Raw genomic sequence first — 27,426 nt, forward strand, 5'->3', positions numbered from 1 at the left:
GGAGTGATGCAGGTGGCTAGAGCTGTGGGGTGGGACATGTGAGCGCTCCCAAGGAGAGAGGGGCAGTGAGTGGGGATGGAAGGAGCCCCCCCGCCACCGTTGAGGGGTCAGGCCCAGGTAGGGGAAGGGCCTGCCAGCCCCGCTGCCCTCTGGCCGGGAGAGCAGACCTCGAAGGCCCCTCTGTTCCCTTCTGATGATGGATAAAGATGTCCGCTCCCTCACACAGGCGACCAGAGCCGATAATTAGCTTTTAACCTGTCCCCGCCGTTAACACGGAAAGGCCACCATTTGTTCCAGGGAGCTGCTAGTGTGTATAAAGAACCAAACATGGCCAATTTTGTTCAGGATGAATTAAGACTTGTAAATGTAGAGTGAGTTCATCTATTTAATTAAGTAGCAGCAATATGGATGTTAAATTAAGTTCACAGCGGACGTGCCAAAACAGTGTTATAAAAATATTGCTGGCAGTGGGGGCAGGGATTTGGGGAGAGGGCGCCTGTCCCCCTCGCCCCCGAGTGGCTGTCTCCCAGGTGAGCAGGTGCCTCCCTGGCCTGCCCTCGCCTCCTGCCTTCCCGGAGCAGCAGGCTTCCTGGTTGCCAGGACCATGTCTCTCGCGCTTCTTGAAGGAGTTGTCTGCTCCCGCTGGCTTCCCCCGCTGCCCTGGCCCCCTGACTTGTGCACGCCCACGTGCAAGAGGCTCTCAGGCTGCCTGCCCTCTTGGCAGGGGTTTTGGGGGAAGGCGTTGCCCTTGCCATGGGGGCGGGAAGCAGACAGGACCCAGTGAAGACAGGTCTGCTCTGGGGAGGACCCTCCCAGGGAGGGCGGAGGGAGAACAAGCAGGAGAGAGGGGTGAGGATGAGGGTGGTGTGCCCAGAGTGGGGTGGGGGAGTTGGGGGGGTTCAGCCAGGCCTCGTGACACCCAGCAGCAGCACTGGCATCTCAGAGCAGGGGGTCACTCGATGCCGGAGAGCACGGGGATCGGAAGGCAATTCTTTTCCTTCCACCCCCAAATCAAGCCTCCCCGAGGAGGGATTATGGAAACAATGCTATTTTCCTGGGACTGTCAACTGCCCTGGTTGAGGGGTGCTGGAGAGCTGTGATTGACAGCAGTGGGCTGACTGCAAAGCGCAGGCACGTGGAACCTGGGGGACATGGCAGACTGTCCTGGAAGACAGACACGGAAGGCTATAGATGCCAACGTTCACACACATGGGAGCGATAGTAGAAGGAGGGGTTAGCTATAGTCGGGAGTATGGACAAAGTCACGGAGTGTTTCCTAAAGTAGGGGGTTTTCTCACTGGGTTTTAAAGGATGAATAGGTGTTTGCCTGGTAGATGGGGAGGAGAAGGGCATTTTAGGAAAAGAAAAGAGCAGGTGCATAGACTTGTACTAAATTCCCTGCAGGGAGTTCATCGCGAAGACAGAATCAGGGATATAACTGGAGAGATGAGTAGAGATGTGAGCGGTCTCGAGCGTCGTTCTGAGCAGCTTCTGAGCGGGGTCCCTGCAGGAAGCGAGACATTCATCCATGCAGTTCTTTTCTCCCCTTGGCTCTCAGCATGCTGTTAGTGAGGAACACAGACACAGGTCCTGTCCTCATGGAGTTTACAGTCTGCTCCAGACGGTGGATAAGAAACAAACACAACCGGATGAATGAGCACATGATTTCATTGTGACAAGCGGTGTGGAGAAAATGTAAGGGGGTCAGGGTGTTTTCCCTGGGGCAGCCAAGGAGGGCTTCTCTGATGCCCTTTAACAGAGCCTGGGAAAAAAAAACCAAAACGGTGACAGGCATGTCCTGTGTGCCGCAGGCGGTCCCGGCTTCTGCCTCTTGCCCCAGTGTGACTGCTAATGGAGCCCGTTCGTGGTCACATGGACGTCAGACCCGGGTTACAGTAAGGGCAGGCCAAAGTGCAAAGGCCCTGAGGCGAGAGAGGAAGCCTGAAGGCCAGCGAGAGGGGGAGAGTGGGGCAGAGGGCGGATCGCGTGCCGGTCCCAGAGAGGGCAGCACCGGCGCGGCTTTCACTCAGAAGGAGATGCGAGCCGCGGAGGGGTCTGTTCAGCGGCGACCTCGGTGGGACAGGTGTCCTCGGCTGCTGTACCGAGAGCAGACTGCAGGGGGCGCGGCGGCCGCAGGAGAGTCGCAAGGAGGCGCTGCAGAAGCCCCAGGGTGGGTGGCAGGACCCGGTAGGAGGTGGTCCAGCTCCGGGTGCCTTTTGAAGGAGGAGCTGCCGGGTGGATCGTGCTGAGGGGTCTGAGAGGAAAGGGGGCAGGCTGTGGGCGAGTTTCCCGAGGGAGGTGGCAGGAGCCAGCGGGAGCAGGTGGAGAGGAGATCCTGCCGCGCGCAGAGCCTCCCCGCTGCAGCCGGTGCAAAACCTCGGGTACTTGGCCTGCAGCTGTGTTTCACTTGGTCCCCAGACAGCTCTTCGTTTGTTTTTTTTTTTAATGTATTGCCAATATTTTAAAACCGGGAGATTTTTTTTTTCAAACCCGGATTTTTAGGCTTTCTTTTAAAAGTCCAAAGCTCTGGCTCCACCGGGTCTCATTGCCTCCTGGCACGTGGCGGGGCCATCTGAGCTGCCTCTGCCCACATCACGAGGGACACGTGTCCGGTTTTCTCTAGGCACTGGTGTCCTGAGCCTCTAGACTTCTGCCCGCGAGGCCCCTGAGCCCAGCTCCCTGTGCAGCGCACGACCTGCCCGCATGTACCCGGCCTCCGGGCCCTGATGGGAACCAGCTCCCGAAGGTAGGAAATGGGAGGACCGAAAATCCCCATGGTAGCGCCTGCCTCCCATCACCGGCCCACCCCCACCCCCACCCCCACCCCCCGATTTCCAACTCAGCTGTCTGCCTCGGCTCCCTGAAGCCTGTGGAACCATTTAAAAGGCTCCTAACGATATTGATCAATCTCTCTAAAATGGATTATCCCGTTTGCCTCCCAGCCTGACTGGATGCCCTGGGTAAGATCAGAGAGGAATTATGTGAGCCGGAGGCCGTGGGAGCAAGGGTGAGGATGTATCTCCTCCTGGTGATGCAATCTTATCAGAGCTGAACTCTGCTCTCCATCTGGGGATATAGGACACTTTGGGGCTGTCGGAAAGAAATAATAATCTTACGATTTGCAGCCCGTGCCATGCCACACGGAGTCAGCAGGGAGGGTTGGTGGGACCTGGGAGGCTGAGGTGAGGACCCCTTTGCTTGGAGCTGCTCCCTGGAGAAATCAAGCCCTAGCAGGAACCCCTTGGAGCCCCCGCCTTGGGGTGGCACGCCTGCCACCCGCTCACAGCCCACATCTCGGGCCCAGGGGACAGGCGTGTTCATTAAAATTTGAAACACAAATGGAAAATTGCTACCTGAAGCCTCAGCAAGCAGCCAGCCTGTGGATCTGAGTTCCCGTTAATGGATGGAACACGAGGAAGCAATTACAGCTCCCACCCCATGGTTCCTCTGGAGACAGTCAGGTCTAATGGGAGAAGAGGAGATCCAAACCTGTCTGAGTCTCCTGTCCCAGGGCTGAGCCCCAGCACATCCCCTACGAGCTGTGGTGTTCTGGCTTCTTCCCCACCACCCCTACACCCCCATTGTCTGGAGGGCAGGAGCCACCCAGGGCCTGCTGGCTTTGTCATCCCAATTGACCGCCATGCGGTGATGCTGTGGGCACACACCTGCCTCTGACTGCATTTGGTTGCCTAGATTCAGGACTTGGTGCAGGAGCTGTATCTGGGAGGCCATCCCAGGAGACACCGGGGCGCCAGAAGGAGCCCGATAGAGGGGGAGCTGTCAAGCTCCGTGTAGGCCTCTGGAGCTTGGCTTTGCTGGGGCCCCCGGAGAGATGGTGGGGAGTGCTCCTCTGCTGTCCCACAGCCCTGGGGCAGAGAGCGCCAAGTGCCGCGTCACGCACCTGGGGCTGGTGAGGGGTGGGCGGCAGCAGCAGTGGCTTCTTATGACCATGGGCGGTGGGCAGCCCTTGCTGGGCACAGGGACTCCTGCTGAGAGAAGCCTGGCCGTCCAGGCAGGGTCCTCGGGCAGCTCTGCCCCCTCTGGATGGGCTCGGGCTCCCGCCAGGACGCCGGTGGCACCTTCTGTAGCGGGCTCCGGAAGCTGGGCCCTGCCTCCTTCCGCCTGGTGCTGCCCCCAGGCCCCCCTCGCCGCCAGCCAGCCCGGGGTCTGTGCGGGATGTCTTTTGTGTGCACTGGTGTTTATTTGGTCAAGGGCTGGGTCAGGGACTTGGAGTCCAAGCCGCTGTGAGGAAATGGGGGTGGGGGGCTCCCTTGTTTCCCCCTAGGACAACCGGATGGCCCTGGGTCCGGAGACAATGGGTCCAGGGAGGGGCCAGGTGCTGTGCCCGGGGCAGGAAAAGGACGACTTAAAGATAAACACGGCCCCACCCGTGGACTTGAACTCTGGGCTGCAGAGAGGTGGCCTCGACTGTCCTTCCCCCGGTGGCCCATGGAGCCTGGGGGGAGAAGGGGAGAAGCTGGAGGGGGCGGTGGGCGGGAGCCTTGAGAGCTCGGTGTGCTCCAGGGCTTCTGGCATGAGTGTGAGTCTCTCGCCCGCCCCATAGGGGAGCATCGTTGTGCCCCTTAAATCCGGGGACACCGCAGCACAGGGAGGGTGCGCCCAAGGCCGCAGTGGCTGGAGGATCCCCGCCCTCCTCTGGAAGCTGAGCTCAGCACCGACCACTACCCCCAGCCCCCCACCCCCGCCATCTCAGGTCTGGGATCGCCGCTCCCCTGTGCTTTCAGCTGCGCCCCTGAGCAGAGGCTGAGCCCCCCAGGAGAGGTGGGACTCTGGACTCAAGACTTCTGGCACACCTGCCCAGTTTGCGGGGGTGGGGTGGGGTATCATATCTCTTCTTGAGAGGGAAGGGGCATGGCGCCTTGGTCTCGGGGCTGTGTCAACAGACAGCAGGGCCTTGAGATCGTCCCGCGCGCCCCTAAACCACCCCCAGCTCGCCGTCCTGCAGCCACTAGGCCTCGCCCTCAAACTGCCCTGACCCCTGCTTTCTGGTGTGGGGCCTAGAAACCCTACACTCAGAAGAATTTTTGGAACAGAGAGATTATTCATATAGAGTACCTAAAAATAACTTGTAAATAAATGTGTGTTGAGATGAGAGTTTGAAGTTGTTTTTAACATTTTAAATCAGTTTTATTGAACTATTTTTGTTGTTCAGTTGCTCGGTCGTGTCCAACTCTTTACGACCCCGTGTAATGGAGCAGCCTGTCTTCCCTGTCCATTACCAACTCCCAGAGCTTGCTCAAACTCATGGCCATTGAGTCGATGATGTCATCCCACCATCTCATCTCTGTTGTCCCCCTCTCCTCCTGCCCTCAATCTTTCCCAGCATCAAGGTCTTTTCCAGTGAGTCGGCTCTTCTCATCGAGTGGCCAGAGTATTGGAGTTTCAGCTTCAGCATCAGTCCTTCCAATGAATATTCAGCACTGATCTCCTTTAGGATGGACTGGTTTGATCTCCTTGATATCCAAGGGACTCGCAAGAGTCTTCTCCAGCACTGCAGTTCTGAGTGAGTGAAAGTCTCTCGGTCATGTCTGACTCTTTGCCACCCCATGGACTATACAGTCCATGGAATTCTCTAGGCCGGAACACTAGAGTTGGTAGCCTTCCCTTCTCCAGGGGATCTTCCCAACCCAGGAACAGTTCTAAGTCATCAGTTCTTTGGCGCTCAACCTTTTTTATTGTCTCACATCCGTACGTGACTGACTATTGGAAAAACCATAGCTTTGACTGTACCAACCTTTATAGGCAAAGTAAAGTCTCTGTTTTTTAATACACTGTCTGGGTTTGTCATTGCTTTTTCTCCCAAGGAGCAAGCACCTTTTAATTTCATGGCTACGGTCACCATCTACAGTGATTTTGGAGCCCAAGAAAATAAAGACTGTCACTCTGACCACTGTTTCCCCGTCTATTTGCCATGAATTGATGGGACTGGATGCCACAATCTTCATGTTTTGAATGTTGAGTTTTAAGCCAGCTTTTTCACTCTCCTCTTTCACCTTCATCAAGAGGCTCTTTAATTTCCTCTTCACTTTTGCCATATGGATGTTGTCATCTGCATGTCTGAGCGGGATATTTCTTCCCGCAAGCTTGATCCTAGCTTATTGAGATATCTTGTGTTTAGTCGCGACTCTGCGACCCCATGGACTATAGCCTGCCAGGCTCCTCTGTACGTGGGGATTCTCCAGGCAAGGATACTAGAGTGGGTTGCCATGCCCTCCTCCACGAGATCTGCCCGACCCAGGGATTGAACCCCCAGTAGGGAAGCCCTATTGAGGTATAGTTTGTGTTTAATAAAATGCAGCCATTTAAAGAGTTCTGTTCCTTTGCTGTTGACACATCTGTGCACATCTGTGTAACCAGCATCTCCAACCAGGTGTAGAAATTGCTGTCACTCCAGAAAGTTCCTTCCCAGGTGCGCCTGCCCAGCCCCTGCTCTGGGTTCTGTTACTGGAGGTTAGACTTTCTCCTTCTTTTCAAGTTGTGGTAAAATACACAAAACATAAGCTTTAGCGTCTCACCCATTTTCAAATATTCAGATCTGTGGCATGAAGTACATGTCCGTGGTACATGCTCATCACCACGGTCCATCTTCCGAAACTGACACTGTCCGCATTAGTCCCCTGACTCCACCCCCCCAACCCTTCTGCCTTCTGTGTGTATGACTGCGACTCCTGCAGGGCCCCCCGTCAGTGGGCTCGTGCAGGATCCGTCCTTCTGGGCCGGGCTTCTCTCCCTTAGCACAATGTCAGGGTCCATCCCTGTTGTCGCGGCTGTCAGTGCTTGGATCTTTTTTAAGGAATGACATTCCTGTGTGTGGGTGTGGGTCACGTTTGTTTATGTGTTCAGCTCTTGGTGGCCCTTGAGTTGCACCCATGTTTGGGCCATGATGAACAGTGCTGTGCACACAGGTGTGCCAGCGTCCGCTCACCCTGCCCTCGGTCCTTCTTACACATCCTCAGGGAAGCGCCATGTAAGTGGCGCTGTGTGTGCCCAGGCTGTTCTACAGCCTGGCTGCCTCCACCCTGCATTGTCTGTGACGCTCGTCAGGTTGCTGAGCCGTGTTCCTTTGTGCAAGTCAGCACGGTTGTCCATCCGCCCTCCTGCCGTTGGACAGACACCCCAGGGGGCTGTTCTGGATGGGGAGTGAGGGCCTGGGGAGCAAGTGTGTGTGGAGCAGCGCCAGTTCCCTGCCGGCTGACGGGACAGGCCTCGGGCTTCTGCAAGCAGGCCACAGCGCCCAGAGCAGCACCCTGGATCAGGCTTCTCTCTGGTGCAGGATGCAACTGTAACTGAGACCCGTCCCCTGCCCTGAGGGGCTCTGGGCAAGGAGACAAGGAAAAGAGACTGCCTTGAGATGCAGTGGGTGGGGGGGAGTCGCAAGCAAGGCTTGCCCTCTGAGCTGCTGGCTGGCTCCTCACTTCCTGCTCGACGGTGCCAAGATTATAAACCAGCCACCGAGCTAGTCCTGCAAACAGGCTTCCTTGCGGAGGCCCACCAGCTGTCAGGCCTGGCTCTCCGCCCGGCGCACCCCTTACAGGCCGCCATCTTGGCCTCCTGGAGCCACTGCCAGGTGTCCTGGGAGGTGGGTTTCTCCCGAATGGGGAGCTTGACCCTCCCAGCTTCCTCCCGCCCTCCTGGGCATGAGGGGTGGAGTCACTGGGGTTACCACCAGAAACCCTGGGCCGTCCCTCCCTTACGGGGAGGCTTTTCCAGGCCACCAAGGGTAGCAGCAGAGGGTAAAGGCTGGCCTCCTTATCAGGGCTCCCTGGAGGGAGGGACAAAAAAACAAAGCCACCGCAGCCTCTGGGCGTGACAGCTGCTGATAAGAGGAAGGCCAGCTGGGTGGTTTGTGGTGACACCCAGTGAAAGCAGAAGTGGGTGGGACCCCCCGCTCATCTGGAGCTGCATGCGGTCCAGACCCCAGCCCCAAACCCAGGGACCAAGAAGCCAAAACAAAGCAGCCCCCAGCCCAGCGCCCCTGGGGATCCACTATTTCACCCCCTCCCTTGACATCGCTGGAAGCTCATGCGCGAGGACAGGGCCAGGAGGACCAGTTTCCCAGGTTCCTTCAGGTGGTGGGCCTCCAGGGCCTCTGCCTCCGCCTCCTGACCTGCACTCATGGGGCACCTGCTGTATACCAGGCAGGCCTTAGGTGCTTGTGTGCTGTCTACCCGACCTAGGGACTCAGAGATGCTGGAGGTGGCGGAGGCTGGGGGCTCAGCACAGAGGTGTCTGGAGACGGCCACGAGCACGCAGGCCTTGAGGGCCCCGAGAAGGGGACGCAGGGGGGAAAGTGGAGGGGACATGTAAGGGGAAGCGTCCCAAACAGGGAGGCCGGCAACTGCCTGGGGATTAGGAGAACTGGCCAGGTCACCGGCCAAGCTTCTGTGGGTTTGGCCAAAGGCCAGGACGCTCCGAGTTCTCCGCAGGGCCCCGCGGGCTTGTTTCCTTTAGGGAAGTAGGCCGATGCTCAGGCTGAGATGAAGACTCCTTCGGAAAGGGGAAGCAGAACCCGTTCGGTGAACTTACGGTGAAGCTGGCTCCAAGGGTGGGAAGAGGCGAGGGCCCTTCCTGAAGCCTCCTCCATTCCCACAGTGTCTGCCACTTGGCAAGCACATATGCTCTGGCGGTCCCTGCCCAACCTTGGGTGGGGACATTAATCACATCTCAGAGATAACAGGGTGCGTGGGGTGGGGGCTGGGGTGTTCCACACTTGTATCCGTATTCAGTGGTGCGAGGAGCCGGACGTGGAGAGAAGTCGGGCCATGAGTGACAGGTGGGTGCCGACCCGGGCCACTGGGCCCCTGGACTCCCACCACCGCCCCAGGAGGCTCCCTTGCCCGGAATGGGTATCTTTCACCTGTTTCTGCATTCAAGACATGATCCAACCCAACTGAGCAGGGGCTGGGGGACAGGTTGGGGGCTCTGGGGCCTCCATGGAGAAGCAGGCGTGACAGACGCGGCCGCTGGTCAGACTCGATCGGGAAGGCTCCAGAAACTCCCAGACCTGTTGCAGTGGGGGTGGTGAGGTGAGGACTACACTGTGCCTGGGGCACGCACTCTCGAAGTTTGGAGAAGCGGGAGACCACAGGGCCTGAAGCAGCCAGTATGCCCCCGATGCCATCCGCAGGGCCCATCCCAGCAAGTGGGGCGAGAAGAGGCCTCTGCCCATCACCTGTCCTGGGAAGACCCCTTAAAGCCGGGGTGCAGTGGGGGGCAAAGAAGGGATGAAACTCCAACCTGCCCTTCGGGGGGTCCCACAGCAGCTGCGGGTGGTGTTTGCTGGGCAAAGGAGCCGGGGCCTGAGATGGGGCTGCGGGCTCTCTGTGTGCTGCGGTGGTCCCTGCTCCCACTGTCCCCATGACGACGGATCATCGAGGCCTGGCCATTGTGAAGAACGGGGGTCTCGATTGCGATTTTCACAGGCATCGGCCGAGAGGAGTGAAGGGCAGGAGAGGGTCAGACAGAGGCACGCGGCTCGCTCCTAGGAGCTCAGTGATTCTTGGCGCCAAGTCAATCTTTAAAAATTCAAAAGCTAAACGAGGAGACACCGGCCACATTGGCCTGTGGTCTCCTCTGCTGCCCGGGGCTGCAGACTTGGGGGAGGGCAGAGGCCAGGGACGCCTTCTGACTCCAGCTCACATGGGGAGGGACACTCCCCCTCTGCCCGGAAGCCTCCACAGTACATTCCCTGCCTGGTCTCCAGCCCAGCCCTCCTTCTGAGGCAGCGCCCTGGGTTGCTTTGTATCCAACCTGGGCATCGTTCATTCATTCACTTATTCAGAACTGAGTCCCAAGCACCAGCCACCACACCAGGCACCGCTGAAGTGGTGGTGGGGATGCTAGATCCGAGTCCCATAAAAAAAGATGGAACAAGATGCCAGAAATGCCAGGTGTGAGTCAAGGGGTGAAGCGCCGCAGAAACCCCGCAGTCGGGTGAGAGCACGGGGCGACCGGGGAGGGCGGGGTGCAGCCAGGATGGGCCTTCCTGAGAAGGTGACACTTGACGGGGGCAGGGAGGCTATGTGTCTGGCTGGGGGAGAAGAGTTCCAGGCAGCCAGCACAGGCAGTGCGAAGGCCCCGAGGCAGGAAGAGTCCGGGCTGGCCCGTGTGGCTGGAACAGAGGTGAAGCGAAGGCACGGCCCCGCCCCAGTCTTGCAGGGACTCTGGAGCACAGTCCAGGCGTGAGCCCACTTCTTCTTGGGGTGGAATTTCCCAGTGGTCACCTGCCTGCCTCCCAGACCTCTCGTCTCCTTTAACCATAGCTGCAAGGGGAGGAGAGAAGGCATGCTGGCCATTCTGAACCATTGCTGGTCCACCCCAAAGCCACCTGTCGCCACCCGGCTGGCCCATCAGCAATGGGTTTTTAATTATCTAAATATTGCCTTTGCCCTTTGCTTCCAGCCGGGACTGCTGAGCTCTGCAAAAGGCAAATGGCTTTCAGTGGCACTGCTGGGGGAGCGGGAAGCTTTGCTCCCTTGCCTGATTACAGCGACTGTAATCTGCTAGGTTTTATTGTCGAGAAGCAATCCAGCAGCATGGCAGGGAGCGAGGAGGTGTGCAGCAGGGCTGGCACTGACGGTGGGGCCTGAGATACGGAATTGCCCACCGCCACCAACAGCCATTTCCCTCCCCACCGCGCCCCCCGCCCCCCGCCCCCGGCAGGCCTCAGCGCTGGTCACAAGTGTCCTTCCTTTGTCTTGAACCGTAGCCAGGGTCCAGTTTGTGGCTGGGGAGGCTGGGCCAGGGCCTGGGTGTCGTCCACTGAAGGCCTCAAACGAGCTGGCCTTGGGAAGCAGATGATTTGATTTTGGACTTCACCACTCTTCCGGGGCCCAGGGAAGAGGCGGTGGGGCGGAGAGCAGGTGTGCCTGCTTTCAGGGAAGAGGTCGTGTGCCAGGCCAGGCCAGCTCGTGGAAGAGGGCAAAGGAGGGCCAGTCCCATGCTGGCGTCCGCTACTGGTGGGATTCCAGTCTCCTTTAGTCCCTTCCCTGGCTCCTGCCTCCCTCTTGCCCTGGGGACCGGCTGGAGACCCCTCCCCAGCCCCACAACCCTCCTCCAGCCCCCAAGCCTGCCCCACCCCCACCAGCATCCCTCTCCTGGAGTGGTCAGGAGCCTCCCGTGATGGATGGATGGAGGCCTCCCTCTTGGCTCCGCCATCTTGGCCCAAATGGCATCCAGGCCCCAGGCTGGGTGCTGGCCCCGCAGGGCCGTGGCTCTCCTGCCCCTTTCCTTTCCCGGCCTTGCCCACTCCTGTAAGTGGCTTAATTAAGGAGCTGTGCGGTTTATTTATGTATGGACCTAGCCTAATTGGCGTGTTTGTCTTTTCTCATTATTCCCAGCTGGACAAAGCCGTTTGAACAACAAATGGAAAGAGGCTGGATCTCTCCAACACAGTGTCTATTTTTGAAAGGCTGCTCGGTGCCCCTGCTATTAGCTGCGTGCACATGTTTGCCGGCTCCAGCCACATGCCCGTAAGCACTTAATTGTGGGTGCAGTTAGTCAAGGCGGGCGGCTCTCTGCAGATTTCAGGGGTGAGGGAACCTAATTACACCTGCAATTGAGTGCTTTAGCGGGGACAAAAGATGCCTGTTCAGCTAATTGCAGGCACCAAAATTGCCCCCACAGAAAGATTCCCTGGTAGATGCTTTGAGAGCCAAGGCCAGGAATTGTAATAAAGAACGGATAACTCGAAATTATAGCGGTGGGGGCTTGCTTGTTTTGGCCTAAAGGATTCAGTTTTTTTGCAGCAGCCATTACACCTCTGGGTTGTTTTTTTTCCGCTGTGGAGGCCGCTCTGTGGCTGAGTTTGTTTTTTTTTCATGAGCGCCTACCTTCGCACACAGAAATGTCACAGTGGAGGGAAATTGAGGATTAATCACCTCCTCTCACCTATTTGCTCACTGACTAGAATGACTCACCAGATTTACCTGGAAGAGGCAGATGGCCCCCACGCTCGCCTCCCTGCAGGTCTCAGGTCCTCACGAGTCCACAGGGAGCTACTGAACTCCTGCTGGGGGTCAGGCATGGTTCCCAGGAGGTAGTGACAAGCAGGGAGCATCCTTGCCCTCGTTTGGGGCTGCATCCTGGCGCGATGTTAGGCTGTGGCTCTTCCCTTGTTATGGTTTCCGGTCCTCTGCACGTCCCTTCGAGCCTGTCTTTTCTCTCCTGATCGGAGCCGGCAGAGCCGTCTAGGCTGTGGAAATTCCAACCCTCTGGAGTCACTGCGGATCAGCTTCTGTCAGCCGTTGTAGCTGCTGACTCTCAACCAGGAAGCGTGTACTTCCTGGGTGCCTGGTTATCTTCGACACTGTGCTGGTCATTATATTTTTTTAAATATATTTTTTATATATTTTTTTAATTGGCAGGTATAGATTGAAGGTACTATCCTTCAGGAGGATGTGTATTTGTTTCTGGCAGGTGCTTAAGAGACATGACCGCTTTGACGCCTTCTTAATCTAGTCCAGGACTTGATGTTCCCAGGGCAGCACCTGACTTTAGCCTGGCTGTGCTTCTGCACAAGGGCTGGCAGGCACCCCCTTCACTCTCATGCTGAGTGGGTCGTACTCCAGTGCACGCATGCCGAGTCTCATGACTCTTTGCGACCCCATGGACTGTAGCCCACCAGGCTCCTCTGTCCGTGGGATCCTCCAGGCAAGAATACTGGAGTGGGTTGCGATGTCTTTCTCCAGGGGACCTTCCCGACTCAGGGACTGAGCCCACGTCTCTTATGTCTCCTGCATTGGCAGGTGGGCTGTTCACCACTAGTGCCACCTGGGAACCTGGCTTAGGCCCCCAGCTCATCCAGAGAACCCAGGCTTTGCACTCAGTCCCCCTTGACCTTCAAGGCCATGAAGACCTAAGTGCAGGTTTCACAGGATCCCCTGGGGCCAGCAGGGCGTCTGTGCCAGGCCAGCTCTGGGGACTCCAGTTTCCCTGTCCCTTTTGGCCCAGTGCCCTTGAGAAGCTGGAGGGATATTTTTATCTGGCTCCTTGGGTTGATTTTATTGGCCATTATGAGAAACAGGAAGTCCAGGCCACTTCTCCACGCAGGGGGGTAGGGGGAGCGGTGGACGCGGCAGGGACAGAGGACAGGAGCGAGGTCTGTGCTCTGCCTGGTGTGGCCAGGAGCGGCCGGCACTGTGTCCTAAGCAGTCAGGGCAGCAGCAGCAGGCGGCCAAGCGCAGCCACCGGCTAAGAGCGGAGGGCCTGGGCAGTGGGAGGAGGCCACGGAGAGGCCCGTCGGGACACCTGGCTGCCACTCAGCCGCCCCGGCCTGACCAGGCCCTCAGCTCAGCTACCTGAGCTCGGCTCTTGAGCTTGGCTGGGCTGCGTCGCCCCCGGTTCCCCGCCCGCTCTCGGCCTGGCTTCTGACCCCCTTGGTCATAGGCCACTCGGTGGACGTGGGAGGGCCACGGGCCTAGCCAGAGGGTCCATGTCCCGAGTCTCTGGCGGCAGAGTGGGCCTGAGACCCGTTTGTTTAGAGACCAGGCCTCCCTGGACAGGGATGGGCATCGGGACAGAGCCTCGGGGTGTCCTGTGTGACGAGTCGGGAAGCAGACATTTGACACGCACGGACTCCGCCCCTGCCGCCCTACCTGTCACCCTTGTGCCCTTGGGGCTACCCTGCCGTCTCCAGCTCAGTTTCCCCATCTGTGAAGGGGGTCAGCACTTCTCACTCGCCAGCGCCGAGGAGGAGCTGAACCAGCAGGAAAGATGAGTCAGCGCCACCTGAGTTGTGAAGTTTGGGGTTGTGCCGCCAAGATGCACGTCTCTCCCTCCAGCCGAAGAAGGCGTTATATACCAGGTGCAGGGCCTAGGGAGCTCTTGAGTTTGACCAGGGCGTCAGCTAGTCCTGCAGGGAGGAACGAGAGAGACAGCTCTGTGTGTGACTGTGTGTATGTGTGTGTGTGTGTGTGTCTGATATTTTTTCAAGTCAGGGCTGGGATGCGGGGAGGGTGTGAACCCGCGCTCGATCAGCAGGCGAAGGAGGAAAAGCAAGCTGCACGGGGCAGCTTTCTCTTTGGAAACCTGTTCTGTTTCTTAAATGTCAGAGTGAGCAGATGGTGCGTCTGAGTTTTATTAATCATGGGCTCGCAGAGCTGGAAGGCCTGGGGGATCACTTAGTCCGAGGAGGAGACTGAAGGCCAGAGAAGGCCACAGCCGTCCTGTACCTGCCACGGGGTAGAACTGCACTTGGACCCGGCGGCCTCTCCCGAGCCCATGTGGCTCCCACTCTATGGGATGAAACAGGTGTAATGCTCCCCACCCCACACACACCGGGAACAGTCACCCTGCCTCCCAGCACAAAGCTGAAGCAGAGCTGCTTCTGGGATCATCCACCCTCACAAACAACCGGAAATCCTGTCTTTGAGACACATGGGTCAGGATTGTGGTCACCAACTGAGAATGTCCTGGCCTCGGTGCTCTGTTCAGCATAGCCCAAGCTGGTGACTGCCAGGTGCTGTCAAGAAGGTGATCCTGTGAAGTCTAGGGGGCTGGCCACTCCGCGCCTGGGTTGTTGGTGGTTCTGCGGGACCGGCCTCTCTATCACGGTTCATCCAAGCCACACAACTTCTTCCGACCCCAGCTCTTGACTGATGCTGTTTTCTCCCCCACGGCAGCTGTTGAAACGGACTGGGCACCCGGAAGTTCACCTCCTCATATGATGTTATGAAATTGAAACCACAGTTTAAACCCAAGTGGGCAGAATGGCTCTTTTGCCCTGCCTTTCCCAAATACATGCTTCAGCTGTTCCAGTTAGCCATGAGATGGCTCCCGCTGGGGCCACAGTCTTGGTTCTGTGATGATAGTAGAGGTGGAGCTGAATCGTACTAGAGTGTGAGTGACTGATAGCAAGTACCTTTTATTTCAGGGCAGGATTTGTATAAGTCAGAGAGAAAGAGGACTGTGGAGAAAAGGCCACAAGGCTTCGGGGTTGCCCACCTGACATTTTGGCTACTCTCTCCTTTTCTCTGATTGAACACTGTGACATCGCTGGATTTCTTTCCTTATGACCCTGTTTCTTGAATCCCAAGCTCATCTCTACTTTGGAACCATTGGTTCTGTGCAGCCTCAGAGAATCTTCTTCATGTCAGCTGAAAGACCATAGCATCCCCATTCAGGCCCTCTAGTTTTGTGTGCTAAAATTGGGGCCAAGAAGGGGGCCCTTGTTTACCCAAGACCAGTGGTAGTGCCAAGTCTAAAAATCAGGTCAGTTGGAGTCATGGCTGGATCCTTTTTTTTTGGCTGTTCTATGTAGTTTTCAAGATCTTAGTTCCCCCACAAGGGATTGAACCTGGGCCCCCAGCAGTGGGAGCCCGTGAACAACCAGGGAATTCCTGGTTTATACTACATGAACGACTCTCAGTCAGGGCAACTTTTGTACCCTCCAGGGGTGTGTGTGTGCAGATTTGGCCACTTCTGGGGACATTTTCATTGTCACAACCAGGGTGTGCCATTGGCATCCAGGGGGGTGCTGCTAAACAACCTACAATGCGCAGGGTGGCCCTCACAAGAAGGAATGATCTGTCCCCAAATGTCAGTCACATCACATGCATGCTTTGAAAACGGACCAACAGAAGAGCTGTTCTCTAGGGAGACACTGTCTTGTTGGGGACAAGTCAGGAGTCCCCTGAGTTCAGGCATGACCCATTGGAGGATAAAGAAAGGACAGCTCAGGTCTTGGGGGACACAGTAGAGAGACTGTGGGCAGGGGAGGTGCTGCAGGGAAAGGAAGTGGCAGGCCCCCCACCCCCATACACACACCGGAGGCCGGGGTTTTTTGCAAGGTATAGGCAGAAAATAATAAAAGAGGGGCCAGGGCTCCCCTCGAGAGCTGTGCCCAGCATGAGGAAGAGCAGGCACAAAGCTGCCTCTTAAGAACCACATCGTGTCGGCCAGAGGGCTACACCGACCCGCAGCAGTCAGGCCCAGGGGTAGACAGGCAGATCCATGTGTCATCCGGAGGCGGGTAATTACGTCCCGGCAGTGACTCCCTGCCCGGCAGACGCCAGCAGCAGGCAGCGGGAAGGGCTGTTCACAAATGCCTTTTTCCCTCGAACAGGCTCTTGCCTGGTCCCTGGTGGGCAGACACCGGTGGGGAGAAGAAAGCCTTGTCAGCCTGCCCCCAGGCAGCTGAGCGGCATGGTGCCCGGAGCAGGATCTGAGCAGATGGTCACATGGCTGTCGCCCTGTCCACACCAGGGGCCTCCAGGCCTGACCCCCACGTGTTCCCTCCTCCCCCTACCCCATCCCGGACTTTCCTCCCTGCTTTTCAACAGCCCCTTGCCAGCCCTGGGCTTGCTGGCTCTGCACGGAGTTGGACGTTGACAACCAGAGCTGTCTGAGGCTAATGATAGACCACCTCCAGAAGAGGCCCGTCTGTAGCCTGGGGCAGGGGGGCGCACAGGGACAGGTGAGGGTCGCCCCTCAGAGGGGAGGTGTGTGGCCCCCGCAGCCCCAGATGCAGCATCTGTCTGATTTCTCTGGCATCCTCCGTGCAGCCCGCGGGGAGGAAGCACTTTGGTGCCATCACATCACACACAGCACGGCAGACGTCTTGAAAAGAGCTCCCAAAGCCCGAGCTTGCCCGGCAGCCCCAACCTGAAGGTCAGGTGCACAGTTCTGTGTGTAGACAGTAGCGTGCAGCGTTATCCTGTTTGTCTGCTTGCTTGACTTTTCATTAAAAGGGGGGATTTAAGCCCCTTTGCCAGATCCTGCTAAAGAAAGTTGAGGGGGATGCCAGAGAGAGCAGTTGAACATACAGGATCTGGGTTCGAAGCAGATTTCCCTCTTACTGGCTGTGTGGCCTTGGGCAGGACATGTCTCTGGACCTCAGTTTGTTCATCTGAAAACTAGGAGCAATGATAGATTTACTTTTACTGTGAGGATGACGTGAGAGAACGTATTTAAAGCATCCAGTGCAGTGCTGGTCATTAAGTAAATACCCGTAAAGGAGATGTACTCCTTATTTGTACGTGTTTATCGCTAACCTTAGCTGCTCTAACGAAGAGCCGCTGAGAGCTAAGTGGCTCCTCACATCATGCCCTCTATACACACTCCCCAGTAGAAGTTCCACAGTAGAAATTTCTTCATCATGTGCCAACATACCGTATAATCGGTGTGGGCGGTGGGTGCGGGGAGGGAGGCTGGGACCTCCACCTCCAGAACATTCCGGGGTGTGATGGAGGCGCCTTGTCTTCTGTGTCCTGGGAGCTGGCGTCTGGTGAGCAGACCCAGAAGGGGAGCACAGAGGCACTTCTGTGCTGGGCCTGGAGATGGGGAGTCACTACTTCCACCACATTCTCTTTGCCAGAGTGTGGTCACCTGACCCCACACCTCTGCGTGGCAGGCTGAGAGATGTAGGCTGGGTATGAGCCCAAGAGAAAAGGGAAACGGGTTTGGTGAAAAACCAGGAGCCAGGTTCCCTGTTGTTTGTTGCAGTTGTTACCCTGAGCCTCGTGGGGCCGGCCAGGATGTTCGAGGCCGGCAGAGCCCTCAGTTTATAGGCTGATCGGGCAAGGCTGGCCAGCTGACCATTTCCCGGGCAGATAGCCATCCTCGATGATCTCCTGCAGGCCAGGCTGCTGCCCAAACACCAGCCAACAAATGTGTGTCGCCGGTGGGAGAGAGGCAGGAGGGCAGGCAGGTCACCGAGAAGGCCCCCAGCCAACAGGGGTTGAACTCCGCTTTCACGGAGCACAGGCGGCCGGAGCGCACACCTGCCCACAGGCCCTAGACATTTCATCTTCCTCCCAGCCCTTGCTGCAGGCCTGCAGGAGAGAGTGACCTAGCTGGCCCAAGGCCTGCAGTGTCCAGCGCTGGACATGGCCCAGGGCCTCCGCTGCTTGGCAGGACAAGAGGGCATTCCATTTTCACAGAAGTAACAAGATGTGTGAGTTTCCTGTGGCTGCTGTAACAAAGTACCCCAAACTGGGTGGCTCGAAACCTCAGAGATGTGTTATCTCCCAGTTCCAGAGGCCAGAAATCTGAAATCGAGGTGTCAGGAGGGCCACTGCGCTCCCTATAGATGCTCTCAGGGAGGGCCCCCCCTGCCTCTTGAGCTCCTGTGGCTCCAGCCATTTCTCAGCCTGTGGCCGCGTCCCTCCAGCCTCTGCCACTGTCTTCAAGGGGCCTCTTGCCGTGTGTCTTCTCTCGTGTCTGTTTGTATTTCTGGATACTGGCCACTGGGTTTAGGGCCAGCCCTGATGATTCAGAATGATTTCGACTCAGGATCCTGAACTTAATGACACCTGCACAGACTCCTTTTTCAATTAAGGTCAGATTCACGGTTGCAGGTGGACGTATATTTTGGCAGGACACCGTTGAGCCCATCACACAGGGGCCGATGGAGGAGGCCGTGGGGGACCCAGTTAGACCTCTAAGAGGGGATGGCACTTCGTGGGTGGGGAGCCTGGAGTCATGGGAAAGCAAAAGTAAGCGTGCCAGGCCGAGATGGAAGCAAAACCTGAGTTTGCAGACATGACCTTGACGGGCTGGAAGTTCTCGTTTTCTCTTCTAGCCTCGGCCTTGCTTCTCTTGAGACTGAACTTTCACACCTGTTCACTTACCTAAGGAACAGACTGGACGGAGGGAGAGAGCGGGTGTGTCCACACCCTGGGTACCCTTGGGTGAGTAACTTCACCTCTTGGGGCCTCAGTGTGCTCATGTACAGATTGGGGTGATGGTCACTGTGGGTCTGCCCTCCCAGATTACATAATGCCCTTAGCAAAGCACACAGCAGGGCAGTCCTGGGTGTCCTGAGGCCCGTCTGTGGTTAACTGCTATTACTCAAAACACAAATTTCCAGCTCTCTTTATGGAGTCCTTACTCTGTGCCAGGCACCTGAGTGGTTACCAGCTGCATCTTCCTAGATTGCAAGCGGTGATTTCATCCCATTTTCCAGGTGAGGCAACTGAGGCTCAAAGGGTGACATCACTGCCTGAGGGCACACACGGTGGGTGGGGCCCAGCTGGAATTTGAACTCTGGTCTGTCCGACTCCAAGGTTATGGACATGGACTCTGGAACTAGCTCAGCCTCAAACCCCAGCTCTGCCACTTCCTGGCTGTGTGTCCTTTGATGAGACACTTGACCTCTCTGGGCCTCATCTAGAAAATGGAGCTCTTAAGGGTGACCTTGAACACAGTTGTCATGAGGATCCAATGAATTATCCGTGAAAAGCGCTTAGAACAGCAACTGGCACTGACTGAATGCTCAGGAAATATCAGCTGGCATGATTATTCCAGGGAGGGAATTGGGGGGAGGGGGCAGACCAGAGGGGCATTTCAGGTGAGCACCATGGCCTTCCCTCACCTCCCTTCCCTGGAGTCCCTGGGGAGCAGTGCCCCCTCCAGAAGGCGAGGTCGCAGCCTGGCCTGGGCAGCCACCAGAGTGCCAGTGGGCACACAGAGGCCGTGAGCCCTGCGGTCGGGAGCCGGACATCCCGCTGGCTGTGGCGCACCCTAGACCCCTCTGCGGCCTCACTGTTCTCAGCACGTGCTGGGAGCTATCTTTACCGCATGCAGCTGACACTCTTGGCCAGAGAGGCTGTCTCTACTCTGTGGCAGCTGCCGCCCTGCTAGAGGGAGGCTGGGGTCCCTCCGTTTGACGGTGCAGCTGGGGAGAGTGGTAAGGAGGGCACCCCCAGTCTTTGGTGGCCGGAAGGCGGGGTGTTGTCTGGTGGACTTGGCGCCGCCTCCAAGAAGCAGCCAGCCCCATTGAGGGATGAAGCGCTTTTCTTTCCGCTGGGCCCAGGGCATGCCTAAAGCTTCCCTCTGACCCCAGGTGGGCTGGTTGCGTGGACAGGTTTGCCCTGCGGTGGCCCCAGCTGTAAAAAGGGGAGTCTGGAGGCTCAGCCTGCACCGCCTGCTGCCTCTTTTCTATAAACGCCTGACTCTTGCTCAGAGGTGAGCTGGGATAGCAGCAGGAGAGGCCCCAAGAGAGGAGAGGGGGTGGAGACAGGCCCCTATCCTTGCAGAGAATCCTGCAGAGCTAAGGCCCCCAGAAGAAGGCGGTCCTTCTCACCTGGGCACCTGGCAGCTGGTTCAGGTGTGGCCCAGACTGGCCGCCCCTCCCACCGCCCAGCCATGCCATAGACACCGTCCGAGGAGGGGTGAGTCCCTTGGAGATGAATGGCCTTAGTGATGGGTTCCAAAAAACGACAGCCAAGCCACAAGGGCCGGTGGGAAAGGGAAGAGCCTTCCAGCTCCCCGTTCAGCCCCATTATGGCAAACAACCGAGCCATTCAGTGGAGAGGCCGCCCGTTAAGCGGGCTGCTTGGCATGGCAGGGGTTGCTTTATATTTTTCAGCTGTTTTGGCATCAGGTTGGGAGCTGTGGTGCAGCCACCCTCCCATGGTAGATCTCATATTTTCCTCCCTTACAAACGTCCCTGTCACCAGGAAATGTCACTCACCCATTTTGAGCCACCCAGGCCCAGGGCCAAGGGAGGCTGAGGGTATCACTAGAATCTTACAGCTTACCTCCTGCCCCAGGGAGTGGCTAAGAGCAATGTGGGCTTGGCCCCAGCATTTTGAGATAGTCTGATGCAGGAATTCAAATACTTATTGGGGGTGGGGGTGGGGGTGATGTTTGCCTTTTGATCCGGAAGCAGAAATAAGCTGTGCACCCCACAGGGTGGGGGTGCGGTCGGGGTCTCCTCTTCTGCTCCCCAACCACCATCGAGACAGGCCAGGGAGCTCTTCAGGTCTCCAGCACGCCTCTCCCTCCCACCATCTCAGTCTCTGTAGGCCCTGGAGTGGCTGTCTCCAAGGGGTCTTGTATAGAAGCCAGGCCCTTAAAACTCAAGACTGAAGACCCCCGGTGCCATCCCCCAGTCTGGGAGCATTCTCCACAGGTGGCTCCCAGAAGGCAGGCTTCTCTCTGGCACCCTCTTCTCCCCTTTAGCAGGGGAGGGGGGCGCCCAGCAGATTGGGGGAGCATCCCTGCCTCTGTACCCTGCCTGTGATTGGCCCATAATTACACGTTTATTGCCTGTACCGCTATTGTGTAATGACATGTTTGCAAATTAATTTTTATGGCTCCTGCCATTAGCATATACAGTAGAGGAAGGTTTAGTATTAATTACTACTGTTGTTCGTGTAATCCTGGAGAATTAAAACCCAATAAAAGAATGACAACAGAAACTGATAGTTTAGGGTCTTTGAAAAAGAGTTTTATTTCTTCCCCCTTACCCCAAGTAGAATCAGAAATTTTCCGAGTTTATGAGGGGTCATGGGGGTGGGCAGCAGCTTGACTGAGCTGTTCCATGCGCGCCTTGGGCCCCCTCATTCCCAGAGGGGCGCAGATGATCAAGTATGCGCATGACACAGGGGTGGGAAGCAAAAGCGGGGACTGAAGCAGAGGCCGGGCCGGGGTCGGGCGGGCAGGTGCTGGACCCGACCCCGCCGGGCCCAGGCCTTGTCTCCCTCGCTGGGCCGCCAGCGACGGCGGACGCAGGGGGAGGCGCGGGGGAGCACGGAGCGCGCCGCCACGCAGCCCCGGAAACAAAGGGCCGCCGCCGCCGAGGGCTGGGCGCGACCTCTCGGGTCAGCGCGGGGCGGAGCGGCCAGATGCTGGCGGCGGGCGCCGGCGGCCCCGCGCGGCCGGTTTCCTCCAGGTCAGCAGCCTGGGCGCCCTCCCGGGTGCCCGCGCGAGCCCGGCCGCCGGCGGAGGGGGCGGGGGTGGGACGCCGCGGTGGGGGATGGGGGGCGCCACAGGGACTGGGGGGCTCAAAGAGGCTGCTCGCAGCCCCGGCGGCCCAGCCGGCTGAGAAGGCAGCCGCAGCGCGCTGCACCCACTCAGCCGTTGGCGGCGGCGGGGAGGAGCGCCACCCCTCCCTCGGCCGCCGGCGCTCCGCCCAGCCCATTTAAGATTTTCTGGCGGGGTGGGCGTAGTGATGGGGGAGAGTTGCGGAGAGGGGTCAGAAGCACGCGAGGTCCGCCCACCTCCTCCAGTTCGCCCTTAGGAGCCCTTCTGTAGAGGATCATATTCCGGGAGTCCAATTGTCACACTAAGCCACCGCGTTTAGCGGGGAGCCGGGGGCTGGGGGCGGGGTGCTGCCGCTGGGGACCCTTGATTTACGCAGCGGCTGGAAAGCGTTGGCAGGGACCCAAGCCTGTCGTGACCCGCAGTGGCCCGCCAGTGCGTACCTGCAGGCTAAGGTCCGTTCCTCAAACCAAGGTGATTGTATCTGGGGTCAAAAGGTGACCCCTTAGTGTTACCAAGTCGCGATTCCGGTTGACAGTGCTACCGAGGGGGGCCTTCAGAAGGTAAAAGGGCCTGAAAATAAATTGTCACATCAAGAGGCGGCTTTGCGGCAAGCGTTTAAGTGTGTGTGTTGGGCGCGGGCCGGGGGGGGGGGGGCGTGGGTAAATGGATCCTGTCTCTTTAAAAGCGCTGGGCTGGACAATGAGCGCACAGGATGTGGTTTGGCGGCAGGGTTTTTTCCCCTTCGATTTGGGGAATTATCACATGGGGCCTTCTTGAGCTGGTGTGAAAGGGAGGCGGGTGGGGAGGAGGGATACAGGCTCCACACTCACTCATACACACTGTGCAGTTGGTCGTTTTCTTAAACCAAATTAGCCAGGGCTCTCGTTACTATGGTGCAGCCGGGGCTTGCAGAATCCCAGTAATAGCATTTATTAGGTCTATTTGCCTGGAAGCATGCCTTCCCGGATCTGATAATGCGCCAGTGCAGGGAGAGTGTGGGAGATGGTATCAAGCATTTGATTACACTTGCAACAGGGATTTTTAAGGGGTGGGGGTGAAGGGTGAGAGGTAAAGGAGAGAAAGGAGCCACTGGCCTTAGGAGCTCAGCCCGGGTCGGTCCGGTGTATTTCCGCAGCCCCGTGTGGGTTTCACAAAAGGCGGGCCCGAGCTACCAGGGCACGATTTGGGAATCCTCCTCCCAGGCCCCAGCGGCGGGTGAACTCCCCGCTCCCGCAGCTGTCAGACGTGGGTGGGGAGGACCGGCGGGCGGGCGGGCGGCCAGAGCGCGGAGTTGGGCAGCCGGAGGGGGGACCCGCGGCGCCCGCAGCCGCCCACAGTTTGCAAGAGGCCCCCGCTTTGGGGCAGAGGAGAGCACCCCGCCGTCAGCAGCAGCACCCTCCCCGCGTTTGGAGAGGGCAGCCCAGTTGTCTGCGCCCCGATCCCGGTTCGCATGGATCTGCTGCCCAGCGCGGCAGCCGCCGCGCGGGGGGAAGCTCGCAAGTGAAACTATTATTATCGCCCTGCGGAGCATGGAGCTCTCGGAAGATGCCGCGTAGAGACGGAAGGAGCCGCCGCCGCTGCGCCCCTACCCTTTCGCTTTCATTAGGGGAGACAAATCTGCTGTCAGGCAGCCAGCTTTCCAATTTACCGATAATGATTCTTGCATGAAAATTGATCGAGGGCTCTCCACCGCCGCGCGCTCTCGCCTGCCCGCTCGCCTTCCTCCTGCTCCTTCTGCCCGGGCGCCCGAGCCCCCGCCGAGTTCTTTCTCCTCCTTCCCCCAACCCTGCTCTCTGAGTCAGTGGTGGGACGCCGGGCCAGGGAGATAACCCAAAAAAAAAAAAAAAAAAAAGGGAGGGGGGGGGTTCGTGGCAAGGGGGGAGGGGAACCGGCTCCTCGGCCTGCTTTCTCCTGCCCAAGACTTGTTTGCAGTCGCTGCCTCTTTTATTTACGAGAAGAAATCTCCCCCTCGGTACTTCTTGGCTGTTTGGGTATTAATTTTCTCCTCTCTCCTCCCCGTTCGCCCCCTCCTCTTCTCTCCCGCCCCCCCCCCCCGCCCCTCCTCACCCAGTAGCTAAGGGGAAACGAAAACAAAGCCGATTTCTCCTTGGCAACAAGAGATACCCCCCTCCCCCCACCCCCCCCTTCCTTTTTCCTTCTGGTTCTGAACGTGAAACCCTGTTGGAAACAGGTCCCTTGACCCTCGCCCTTGACATTCAAATGGCTGAATGGAGGAGAGATTGCTACTCGCACGTCTTGGGGGCTGCTTCTCTCTCTCTCTCTCTTTTCTTTCAAATGAGTAATCCCTGAAGATCTTAACCCCCCAATTTCCTCACCCTCACCTCCCCCCTTTATTTTTCTCGCGCTCCTCTCCTCTCTCCCGCCTGCTTCCCTCCGCCGTGCGCCCCCCTCCTTCTTTTATTTGCATCTCAAGTCCAAAAGGCAGAAAATACACACGCGGCGAAGACACCGGGCAGCCGTGGAGGCTCCGGCCCGTCCTTGGTCGTCAATTACCTCATTGTGGATCTGCCAGGGCCAAGGTGGCCGAAACTGCCCGGTCGCTGGCCGGAGAGAGAGGCTTTTGATCATTTTAGGAAGGAAAAGAAAAAAAGATTTTTTTACCCTCCGCCGCCGTCGGAATCGCTCTTCTGGCTTAATTTTATTGTTTTGGACATTTTTGAGCGCCGTGGCTCGGACGGCGCTTTTGGTCTCTTCGCTGGGTTTTAATTTTTTTTTTTTTCCTTCTTCATCCCTCTCTGGCCACTATGGAATTCTAATCTGAATCATGTTTGGATTGAAGCCGCCTCTGTATTACTTACCAGGTAAGCGAGCTCTGTGCGCCTCCCCGGGTCCCGCGCGGCGCCGGCGCGCCCCGGACCCCCACCCTAACCTACTCCTCCAGATCCCAGCGCCCACTGCGCCCCTCCCCACCCCACCCCCCGGCCTGGGTCGGGGCGATGGGTCCGCCGAGCTCCCAGCAGACCGGCGAGAGCGCGCGGCCCCGGCTGCTCCCGCTGCGGTTCAGCCGGCGGTGTGTGCGCTACCGCCGCCACGGGTAGCGCGTCTCACTCCTTTTGTCTGCCTAGAGCCGGTTCCGTGGTGGCCGCGCACCGAACGGCCGGGGCACTCAAGCCTTCCAAGGTGAATTAAGCACCGGGTGTGAAGTTACTTTCCTGCAGGCCGCCCTGATCGGGTAGCATGCGTTCGCCCCCGCCCCCCGCCAGCCCCCAGTCCTGGGGCTTATTTTCCTCTGCTTCCAGCCAGCCCCTTGCACGGTCTCCGCGCGAGCGTGGCGCGCCTGCCCCCACCCCCACACCCCCCTTCCTGCCTGGGATTCCCTGGAAGGTTTTGTGCCTGCCGAGGTCGAAGGAGGGGGCCGGGGGAAGCTCTGGAGGGTGGCTGGCGTGGCTTCCTGTTTCCCTAACCTTCCTGCGCGCTGACAGCAGTCTGCCCTGTAACTTTCTGTTTCGGGGCAAGTCGCTCTTGCAGCCCAAAGGAGAGGGGAGGGGGTGACAGCAGGAGGTTTGGGGAGCCCCTCTTGTGTTCACCTTATTTGGACTTTGAAACCCTAAAAATAATTACATGTAGGCTAAAGGGAAGCAGGCGAGCCAGGGTTCCTGGTCAAGGAGGCAGCAACCTTGGTGATTCCTGGGGTCCCGCTGGCTGGCTGACTGTCACCCCCTTCCAGGGTCCCCTGGGGTCGGGAGCAACTCACCAAGCCTGCCCCAGGCAGGCCATGTGACCCGCAGGTCAGGAAGGCTGGTTTGCATGTGACGGCTGGTTCTAGGAATGAGCTGTTTTTATTTCCCCTTCCTTCGTTTGAGAGTCTTATCTTCCCTGGGCGTTGTCACACAGTTCCTATGGAAGTTGGGGCATCCATGGATTTGCAGGGGTGGGGGTGTGTAAGCAGAAGAGGGGACTTCTCCTGTCTCTGGGCTTCTCACCTTGGGGCTTTTAACATTCTGCAGAGGCTGCCAGTTTTCTCCTGAACTGCTTTCCTGGCAATAGGTGCATGCGGCCAGCTCGGGGGGCAGGGTAGGTTATTCCTCTGTTCAGAAGCACCCCCGCCCCCTCATCTTGGCTGTAGCTCCTGCAGCTCTCCCGGATCCCCCTGGGAGGGGCGTGAGGGCAGGGGATGGGCACCTGCAGGACCCAGCTCTTGGAGATCTGAGCCAGGGCAAACATCTTCACCCAGTCAGTAGAGTAGGGGGAGGCTGGAAGAGGAAAAAAGTGGGAAGGACTTCTCAGTTCTGGGTGGAAGCTGCCCGTTTACTCTTTCTGAGTCTTTTTGTGGCTGGTCTGGGTCCCTTCCCCGGAGTTGACAGGTCCTAGTCTCTTGCTTGATGTCTGCGCTCTCGTAGGAAGCATGTTTCTCAGGATCTGCACTGCCTTCTGTCTCTTTTCCTTCACAGCCCGAGATGCAAACCCAGCACTTCTCTTACCTCGGCACTGCACTTCCCAGATCCGGTCCAAATTAGAACCGGAACCCCCAGTTTATAAAAGGTGCCGGGCCCAATCCTCGGGCTCAGAGCCCGCTCCCCAAGGCTCCCCCAGGCTCCCTCACAGGAAGACCCCCGGGCGGCGGAGAGCGGTGCCAGGGCCCTTTGAGCCCAAGCTCTGGCTGGCGGCTCCCAGTGCCTTCCCGCCACCCCCTCTGTACCTCCTGCGCCACCCCCAGAGCTGTGTCTCGCCTTTTAGACATTCACTACACGTTTGTAGCAAGAATGAATCTTCTTAAGTACAAGGCGTCTTTAAAGCACAGGTGTTTGTAATCTACACCCCACTTCACCTGCCATTGGGTGGCTGCTGGCACATATTTATTCATCAGGTGACCGATTTTCTATTTACACTGGGAGCCTCGGAGAGAAAAGGAGGAAGTGTCAGGCTAGGAAATCCAGAGCAATTAAGAGAAATGAGTCGTGGCTGGTGTGAATCCCTGAGAAGCAGAGTGTGAGGTCTGCAGGTCGGGACCCTGGAGAGGTCAGGGCACACGTCCTCTGGGTCTATGGAGGGGCACGTGTCCTCCTTTTTTTCTTTTTTTTGGTTTCCTCGCCAGGGTTTGTACTTTATAATTTCGCCATCACAGTGTAGAGGCTTCACTGAGAAGAACTGTGGCCCACTGGCTTCGCTTCCCCTGACTTCAGGCAGCTCATCCTAGAGTAGCAGATAGGGCTGTAAAAGGAGTGACCTGGTTCTTGTGATTGGCCTCAGGCTCCCTTAGTGCTTTGCCAGAATTTGTCCTGTGAATCTGATTCCAGCCCCTGAGGTGAGTGCTGTCGTCTGCCCATTTCACAGATGAGGAAGGTGAGACTCAGAGGCGCTGGCAGCTTCCCTAGCTGGGAAATGGAGGAGCTGGGCTGCAAAGCTGACCGCTGCCCACCCCTCTGGCCCAGGGTGGAGGGGCCTGGACTGGGCCAACCCCGTGTGCTCCAGAGCCTCTGGGACCCTGTTCTTCCCCTTGGCCAGATCCCAGCACAGTGTGCAACTGCAGAGAGCCGGGGCCCAGAACCTACCATCCAGCCATTCCCTGGGGCACGAGGCAGGTGTGGAGGGGCAGTTCGTTCCCAATTAGGCTGGCATCAGGCGAGGCTCCTCCTGTTTGCCAAGACTGAGGCTGAGCAGCAGCATAGGTCTGAAGTTCTCTGTCTCTCCCGAGCTGTGACTTCAGCAGGTGACTTGAGTTCTCTGGGCCTCGAT

General features: G+C 58.0%; 1 protein-coding gene and 1 long non-coding RNA gene across 5 annotated transcripts in view; one reads left to right on the plus strand and one right to left on the minus strand.

The window, feature by feature from the left end:
- Positions 1-27,426, plus strand: part of GSE1 (Gse1 coiled-coil protein) — a 394,776-nt gene that overhangs the window by 270,125 nt on the left and 97,225 nt on the right. The window lies entirely within an intron of this gene.
- LOC108637957 lies at positions 24,222-26,442 on the minus strand. Its single transcript, XR_001919431.1, has 3 exons — positions 26,390-26,442; positions 25,445-25,943; positions 24,222-24,307 (listed from the first exon to the last, which is right to left on the minus strand). It is a non-coding gene; the product is annotated as an uncharacterized LOC108637957 (long non-coding RNA).

This window comes from Capra hircus, chromosome 18 (genome assembly GCF_001704415.2).
Source record: "Capra hircus breed San Clemente chromosome 18, ASM170441v1, whole genome shotgun sequence".
NCBI lineage: Eukaryota > Metazoa > Chordata > Mammalia > Artiodactyla > Bovidae > Capra > Capra hircus.